Source organism: Zingiber officinale, chromosome 1A (assembly GCF_018446385.1).
Source record: "Zingiber officinale cultivar Zhangliang chromosome 1A, Zo_v1.1, whole genome shotgun sequence".
Taxonomy (NCBI): domain Eukaryota; kingdom Viridiplantae; phylum Streptophyta; class Magnoliopsida; order Zingiberales; family Zingiberaceae; genus Zingiber; species Zingiber officinale.
Genome location: NC_055987.1, coordinates 107,007,458 through 107,015,287, shown reverse-complemented (window position 1 = coordinate 107,015,287; position 7,830 = coordinate 107,007,458). Strand labels below are relative to the sequence as shown.

Below are 7,830 nucleotides of genomic sequence, written 5' to 3'. Positions count from 1 at the left end.
CCGGTGGGCGAGAAGAACGTGTGCGGTGTTCGAGGGACGTTAAGCCGGGGGGGAAGGCTGCTCGAGGAGAAGGCCAGAAATTAGGTTCGGGTGAGCCCTATTTCGGTTGGCCGAAATCACCCAAAAGAACGGAGCATCGGAAGCTGAAGCAAGCAAGCTGGAAAATCTGCCAGCCAGCTTGGAGGCACCTCCAGCTTGAGGGCGCCTTCAACCCCTGTTGAAGGCGCCTCGGACCCGGCAGATTTGAACGTTGAGCCTTTTGGATAAAGTTTTATCCACCACTCGATGGAGGGCCCTTGGACCCCTGTTGGAGGCACCCTGGACCCTCGAGATCAGATTTCCAGAGGCTATTTAAAGGCCCCTGGAACTAGGAATTAAATATCAATTGAGTATTCAACTCTGTAAGCAATTCCTAGCAATAGTTCTGAGCTATTAGAGTGTAAAAGGCTTCTTCGCCTTCAGTAAAGGAGATCTTTTCTAATGCTTTTCATCGCCCTGGATTAACAACCTCCTTGGTTGTAACCAGGTTAAATTCTGTCTCTATTTTATTTCTGCCTTTACTTTTACTTTTATTATTGCTATCTGTCTGAGTTGAAAGATGAGGAGGGTATACTTTATTTTTCAGGAGCAATACACCCCCCTCTTGCCGACCTCCGCTGCACCTACAATTGGTATCAGAGTCAGACCGCCTCAGAAGGACTAACCGCCTACTGAAGCACAACGATCAAGATGATGGCAGGAGCAAATATTCATCCTCCAAAGTTCGACGGAGATTTCGCTACATGGAAGCGAAAAATGGAGGTATTTTTTAAAACTGAATTTGATATACTTTTAATAATGAAATATGGATATGCAGTGCCGAAAGATAAAGAAGAAAACACGTGGAGCAAGAAGGAGCAAGCCGATTTTGTCACCAACGGAAAGGCTGAGTTCCAACTACTCAGCGTTCTGCCACCTCAGGAGGTAAATTGGATCGGAAGCTACGACTCCGCGAAAGATCTCTGGGAAAAATTTTTGGAGCTTCATGAAGGTACCTCCGAAGTGAAGCTAGTGAGACGCGACATCCTCCGGACCCAGTTGACGAACCTACGAATCAACCAAGGCGAGAAGGTAGCGCAACTCCAAGCGAGGATCAAAGAGCTGATCACACAACTCAATAACCTTGGAGAAGAAGTAACACTACAACAAAAACCTTCATAGACATCGGTCTTCCACCGGTGTCTATTTCATTTTCGACCGATGTCTATGAAGCCGATGTTAAAAGTCTGCCATTTTAGACATCGGGTTAAAACCGATGTAGTATCACTTAACGACACCAGTCTTCGAATCGGTTATTAACCGGTGTAGTATCACTTAACGACACAGTTTCATCAACGGTGTAAAATCGATGTAATATTGTATGTTAATAACACCAGTTTTGGCAGCGGTAAATGACCGATGTAATATTAGTTAATAACACCGATTTTGCAGCGGTGGAAAACTGATGTAATATGTATATTTTTTACAGCACAAATTTGATTTCCGAAACAATGAAAAACCGACAATAACAAAAAAAAATACACAAATATTCACAAATTATACAAATATTCTTCATTCAATAATATCCATAAAATACACAAATATTCACAAATTATATAAATAATCTTCTTACAACAATATCTATAAAATACCCAAACATTCTTTTTACATCAAAAGCTAGCTAATAGATATCAAAATCAAGGTACAACATTCTTTTAACACATCAAGGTAGAACTGCACTTCAAATGTAATCTAACATGCATTCAGCCCACTCGAACCGCACTTCGTCAATTTCAACTCTGGAGTACTTGAGATTTGTAAACTGTAAAAACACATAAATCCACCATATGTCAAATAACTAAAACAAATGTGTACATGTATCAAATAAAATAGAATACTGAGTTTTTAAAGGTTGCTGTGGAAGATAACGAATATAACATAGAATCTAAAACTTTAATATATGACACTTAGTATATGCTGCTTAGAATATAACATAGATAATTTGCTCCTTCTAATTCAAGTGTACAGATTGATAAGAACCGACAGCATCATACAACAAATTACTAGGCATGATAATGGTTGAACAAAGAAATATGACTACACAACAAATCCAGTGAAGGAAGCATAGAAGAACAAAGCTACCTCTGATGAAGAGATCTACTATTTATTGTACTACCTCTGATGTCATCTTGGTATCCTGAATATCCTGCACTAAGCCCCCTATTTTCTGTGATTTCTGCTACCAACCAGAAGAACTTCATTGTGATTTCTGTGATTTATTGTACTATTTATTGTACTATTTATTGTACTACCTCTGATGCCATCTTGTTCCCTCTATTGACAAGACCATCAGTAGCAGTCTACGAAGAACTTCATTGTAACAGGCTATCGCTTCTGCATAATTTCCCTGGTGTAATATAAGAGAACTATCAATTTCCATCTAGGGGCAAAGACAGCAAAGAAGATGATAGACAAATTATATGACTTTCTTCCATTAAATGAGGCAATATGCAGTAACTCTCAAACTAGCAATGAAAAAGACAGATATAGTACTCTACCTGTTGCTTGTATATAATAGCCAAGTTGTTGAAGGACGTAGATATCCCTGTTGTAACTGCTAAAGTTGCCTTATTGAATGATGCATCAACACTCATCATGTTGCTGCATGAAGAGAAGTTTCATTAAGAAACAAAAATAAAGTATCCGCACAGTTGTCATCAAACATTTCTAAAGCTTACCAATCCATGTATATGTTGCCAAGGCTTGACAATGCTTGTGTCATTGCCAATAGCTCACTCCATTCATAACATTATGAACTTAATCTTCTCATTCCAGACACTCAGAGATCAAAATATTCAAATTAGACATGAAAACAATCTCAATAAGTGCATTGCCAATAGTTCTTAAAATATTACCAAGGAGGAGAAAATAAGGAAAACATTCTTACGAAGTGTTCTTTTGTTTTAGCAAACTAACTTAGCGAAATGCAAGGACCAAAATGTTAAGTAAACAATGAATTGTGAGATAAATTCTTTCCTTAGAACAACATTAACGGCAATACATGAACTATTTTAGAAGACAACACTAGCATAGATAGTTCCACGGCTGCACCACATTGTTAGCAACACAAAATAATCAGATAAAGGCAGTATCAGTGGAAGAAATGTTATGTTAATTATCTATTCTGAACCTAATCACAGGATTAAATCAATGTGCCCACATCCGTACCTACACAGAAACTTCAACTGGTCCAAGCTTTTCTAATTAGAAAGAAGACACTTCATCAAAGGGGGAAAAAATCATCAAGCAGTAGAAGATGAGGATGATTTGGACCTGCGAAGCTCTTCTTGGCGATAAACAACCTGCATTACCAATGAATGAGTTTTAAGCATCTGAAAGTTATTTATTCCCTCTTTAACTTATTAAATAGATATTAGATCAAAGTGCAAGTTGTTTGAATAAATCAACATTTGCGGACTTACCATCATCCTCAACCATAGGATGATAAGGTGTTTTAGGTTCAGTTATTTTATGCCTCACTGGTTTATTGGCTTCAATTTCATACAAGTTGTCTTCATTCCATCTCACTTGAGGCCTACTAAAAGATATACATAATATGCAACTCTTAAGGTTTATATTATCCAACATGGAGAAATACATAAGTCAGTTTCAGGGAAAAAAAAAGTGACACTTTCTTTTTTTTAAAAAAATCTGCAGAATTTCTAAATTCTGAATCTAGTCATATGTAAAATCAATTTTTCTATGAATGATCACTTAGTCAAATTCCTTCTAAAACAGACAAGCATCCTCTGCACAAATAAAAGAAAAGCTAAAAGGTCCTGAACTATGGAATTTGTGAATTTTCAGGCCAGTTGCAATAGCGTCAACTAATTTACGAAAACAATTTTTTGAAATTTTGTTTAAACAGACAACATCTAGCAAGGCCAAGACAAAAGAAAAGGTAAATATCACACATTACTAGTACTAACCTCATTGTCCAAAATAACAGATCTTAGCTACCAGTGAAATTCCTGATTATGTTTTTCCTGTGTATAGAAATACACATGATAAAAGTGTTAACTTCGAACACAATTTAGCAGCAAAAAACTGAATATTTACAGATAGCACAAGCTTAAATTCTAAACCATTTGTTCAGGAATGCATATAGGGAGGTACAAATACAATGATGATTTCATCAGGGGGAAAAAAAATTGAAGCACACTTCTCCAAAAAGAAATGGCAATACAATATATAGATAGCAGACAATAAATAATCAAACAAAGTTCACAAACTTCTAGAGGTAAATTGGAACATACTAGTAACACAGAAATGAAACATATTATAATTCAATTATAATCAATTTAAATATGTTTGATGGTGTTAGTCAATAGTTCCCCGAATTATTTGATCTAGGACAACACCAACTTGTGCCACTATGGTAAATGCCAATATCCTCCGCATCTACACATCTGACGGGAGTAGAATGGAAGGGGCTCCCAAAATTTGAGCATTCACTAGCTTTAACTCAGAGCAAACAATATGAAGGCACATAATAGTGAAGACCTTGTCAGAACTATTCTAAATGACCTTGACAATTGAAGTGATTTATAAAATACTACAGTCAACTCAAAAATCTAAAGTCAACCAATGTGAGTAACTATCCCAATGTCTTATCTTAATTGGAAGAGATCGCCGATTACATCATGAACCACAAACCAAACTCAAACTATTGCAGCACACAAAGCGTAGTTCTTTCCTTTCAATTTCTTCATAGTAATAGTAATGGACACAACGGGGCTTGAAAGATCAGTAATAGGAGACATTAAGGAGGTAGTCAAAGAGTTTGACTTTTTACCATGTATCAGTAAGGTTCACATCATAGATTAACCTCATATCAGTAAGGTTCAATCCAGTTATCAGTCACATAACATCTATGCATACACTAATATATTTTTGTTAACCATGGATATACTTGCACTTCCAATCCTCTGGATAAAGTTAACTTCTTTCAATGGCGAGTTAGTAGTTGCACAATATGCAAATAAATCAAACTAAATTAATATAACAAATCTCTTGAACACTTCCATGGTTTGTGTAATCACATAACTGAGTAACAAACACTTTTCATGGTTTACTATACAACTTACGAAGAAGACTTAATGAGAGTTCCTTCAAGAAAAACTGGATAGAAGTGGGATCAAACAGGTTTCAATAGTCTTCATTTCAAAGATGCTATAACTAGATTGAATGCACAGGGAAATAAGTAAAATACAGATTACAAGCAAGATATCAGCATTATCTCTTTATAAATTAGAACTAATTACTTCTTTATAGTCGTCCATAACACATTTCTAGGAAGGTACTAAAAACAACAATAAAAACCCCTAATCTTTGGATTAAAAATTAAAAAAAAGGAAGTGTGACTAAGTATAGGAAGCCATAATGCTAATAGATTAAACGAGCTTCAACTGAAGGATTACAAGACCAATTCAGCAAGAAAGTTCACGCCTTTTAGAATTATCCACGGATGAAAGAGAATTAATCCATGGGTTTAAAAAGAAACAATTTTTTTGATTCCATATGAGGCACAAACACGAAGAACCAGCCAAACCAGAAATCTACCTAGATTAATTTGGCCATTTTGTTTCTTGCCAAAAAAATAAAAATAAAATAATCAACCAAATAACTTTGTTCCAGCACATGAATCCAAACAAAACCTAACCATTAGTGATTCCCTAAGGAAACAGAAGACAATTAGGCAAGAATCCAATAAAGAAAAGAGGGGAAATTACCAGAGCGACGATGAAGATTCAACGCAAGACCAGGATGGCTTGCTGCTGGATGGTAATGGTGGTACTATTTTTTCCCAACCAGGATTTGGACCGCGGCGCTTCTGCTAGGGCTCGCGGAGAGGGTCGTGGCTCGCGGCGAGGAAGGTGTTTGGCCGCTGCTGCTTGGGCTTGCGGTGAGGAGACTGCTCGCGGAGAGGAAGGTGGCTCGCGGAGAGGAATAGGGTTCGCGGAGAGCTCCAGCTCGCGGATGCTCGCGGCGAGGAAGGTGCGGTGGCTCGCGGCGAGGAAGGTGGCTGGTCGCGAAGAGGAGCTCGCTTGTGGAGAGGGCGGTGGCTCGCGGAGAGGAAGGTGGCTAGGGCTCGCGGAGAGGAGCTCGCTGACGGGCGGTGCTTTTTTTGATGCGATGCGGCTTTTTTTTTTCTTCTTCCGTGGACTGGACCAACAAAAAAAACAAGCGAGACTGCGAGCAACGTGGCCAAGGTTTCACAACGCGGACGGAGAAGCAAGGGAGTCGATCTAGGAAGGAGAAGAGGCAGATGAGGTTGAGAGAGATGGTCGGAGGTTTAGGTTTAGGTTTAGACGAGAGAGATGGTCGCGTGAGGAAGGGGCGCGATATAGATTTAGGTTTGGAGGGAACTTCACAGTGTTGCAAATTTTGGCTGTGGGAATATTAAAATATTTTATTTTGGTTCATTAACACCAGATTTTAAAAACTACAGTTAAAATCGGTGTCTATTAACGAAAAAAAAGGCGCTCATAGACATCGCCTAAAAAACCGATGTCTATGAGCTAAAATCTGCGCTCATAGACACCGGTTTTTGAAAAAACCGGTGTAAAATACTCAAAGACATCGGTTTTTGCTTAAAACCGTTATTGTTCCACTGATGTCTATGAGGGTTTTTGTTGTAGTGTAACGAACAAGGACTCAATCCGATACACACTCAACGCCTTCCTGAGAACTCCCGAGTGGGCCTCCTTAGTAGATGCGTACTACATCTCTACGGACTTCGAGGTAAGTACTTTAGAACAATTGTTTTCCACTTTTGAACTTCACGATTCTCGAGTTACAGAGCCCAATGGAGTAGAGAAGACCAGTCAGAACATTACCTTAAAGGCAAAAACAAACGGTTCTAACTTCGAAGCATCAGTTGACAAATCCGAAGCGACACTACTGGTAAGACGCTTCAATAATTTTTTTTTAAATCTAATAAATTTACATCACAGACAAAGAGGCATCAGCAAAGAAAAAGGACGGTTCGTTGCTACAACTGCAACGAAGAAGGGCACATCAAGGACGACTGCCCGAAATTGAAGAGCAAACAGAAAGAGAAGAAAAAGACAAAGCACAAGAACCTGAAGGCTACTTGGTCAGATTCGTCATCCTCCGAATCAGATATAGAAGAATTCTCCGAGTTAGCTATGATGGCTAACCATCTTCCCGAAGATGACTCAAGCTCCGAGATGAGCATAAATGAAGGGGGAGGAACATCATCAGAGGAAAGCTGCAGTGAAGGGGGAGCATCACCGAGTCAGGTAAGTCAGGTACGCAATCTAACTCCGACTCAGTCTTTTCGCTTTATTAAGTCTCTTTCTAAAGACTTATTCAAATTAGAAAAAGAAAATGTTGAATTGAAATTGAAATTAGCAAAAGCATGTCCACTTGAGATGTAAGATAATCTAAAATCAGAAAATGATAATCTAAAAATAGAAATTAAAAATTTAAAAACTGATGCATGCTTAAATAGATTTCCAAAATCAAAAGTTAGAATTTATGAAAAATTGAATTGCTACATTAGAAATCATCAGGGACAACTTAGAAGAGTGCCCAAAAACTATGTACCCCTAAATTTTTTAGTAATCCTGTAGGAAGGAACCTCTATTGGGTTCCAAAATCTGTGCTAAATTAATTTATTTAATTAAAAGCTTACAACGAGAAAATTAAACTTTGAGTTTCTTTATGGAAGCTTTGTCTAAGGAAGTGGTTGTTGCTCCAATAACCAAGAAGGCCTAGTGCCTCGCC

At 38.0% G+C, this 7,830-nt stretch overlaps 1 long non-coding RNA gene across 1 annotated transcript; it reads right to left on the bottom strand.

Annotated features, from left to right (window-relative positions):
• Positions 1-3,550: 3,550 nt before the first annotated feature.
• On the bottom strand, positions 3,551-5,871 carry LOC122008622. The gene is made up of 3 exons (XR_006119331.1): positions 5,811-5,871; positions 4,008-4,064; positions 3,551-3,616 (listed from the first exon to the last, which is right to left on the bottom strand). It is a non-coding gene; the product is annotated as an uncharacterized LOC122008622 (long non-coding RNA).
• Positions 5,872-7,830: the final 1,959 nt, after the last annotated feature.